This window comes from Fukomys damarensis, unplaced genomic scaffold (genome assembly GCF_012274545.1).
Source record: "Fukomys damarensis isolate Sample0158 unplaced genomic scaffold, DMR_v1.0_HiC HiC_scaffold_16, whole genome shotgun sequence".
NCBI classification, from domain to species: domain Eukaryota; kingdom Metazoa; phylum Chordata; class Mammalia; order Rodentia; family Bathyergidae; genus Fukomys; species Fukomys damarensis.
In genome coordinates, this window is record NW_022900928.1 from 28,319,246 (window position 1) to 28,320,461 (window position 1,216).

The following is a 1,216-nucleotide window of genomic DNA, read 5'->3' on the forward strand; positions in this document are numbered from 1 at the left end:
ATTGTTCTGCATATTCAGACTTCCACAACAAATAATCTCCTCCAGCTGGGCAAGCCTTAGCAATCTGTTTCCAATCGAAAGGCGGCAAGGCATCAGTTGCAAGAGAATCTAGCATGGCTAATGTAAAAGGGGCAGTCGGCCCATATTGGGTACAAGCCATTTTCAATTATTTTAATTGTTTAAAAGGGATGGGGGCGTGTTGTCAAACAAGGTTTCCCTGAGCATCCTGAGCCTCAAAAACTGGGCAGGCCAGAGAAAATGCAGATACATCCTCACCTTCTTTAAAGGCTTGTTGTAAACCCTGATGAACTGGGGATTTAAGGAGCTGGGAGTTTACTCTCATAGGCTTCCAGCCTTCAGGAGGTCCTGAAGCCAAAGCAATTAAAGAAGGCTCCTTTTCTGATTGTCACAAGGAGAAGGATCAAGATCTGCTATTGTACTAGGCTTGTTTTTAGGGCGTTTATGACTAGTCCATTGAGCTTGCATTTGTTTAGACAGATTTTCTATCATATTTTCTAATTTTTCCATCCTATCTTCTAACTGAATTTTTTGTGAACCCTCAGTATGGGCTGCTGTCACTAAAGGCGGCCATACATTTTCATAATATTTAGCAGTTTCTACTTCAAAACCTAGAGGTTCCGGCGGAGCCATCGGAACGATACTTTCACTTTCAATTTTACAATTATCATACTAAGGTTCCTCTACACTCAATAAACTTTTAAACATATATACAAAAGGCAAGCGACTGTTACTAGCTCCCATTTTTAATATTTATAAGAAAACTCACCGCTCCTCTTTTTGCCTTCCTTTTGAAGGTCCTCTTTTTTCTTTTCATCAAGATCTCCTTTTATTCTTTATCCAGCGGTGTCCTTCACTGAATCCCTCAATACTCAAGCCCCTGTTCAGGCGCCACTTGTGGTGGTCCAGCCGTCACAACACGAACATGCCTGAGTCGGGGAGTGAGGATTGAGAAAGGAAAGAACACTCCAGCCTGAGTGGAGACAAAGAGAAGTCTGATTTATTTCACAGAAACAACTCCTTTTATAGGTTCACATCAACAGGAAGCTTTTAAGGGCACGCAACAACAGAAAACACCAAGCAATTGTTTTTATCTTTATGCAAAGACCGGATTTCCTGACTCTTACAGATAACATCAGATCTTCAGCTAATGAGTTTCCTGTTATGTCAGGGTCAAAGAATCAAAACAAGCTTAACA

General features: G+C 41.1%; 1 long non-coding RNA gene across 1 annotated transcript in view; it reads right to left on the reverse strand.

The window, feature by feature from the left end:
• Nucleotides 1-810: 810 nt before the first annotated feature.
• LOC117286319 overlaps nt 811-1,216 on the reverse strand; it is a 1,937-nt gene continuing 1,531 nt past the window's right edge. The window contains exon 3 of the long non-coding RNA XR_004517443.1: nt 811-991. This is a non-coding gene — a long non-coding RNA (uncharacterized LOC117286319). The remainder of the gene's footprint in view (nt 992-1,216) is intronic.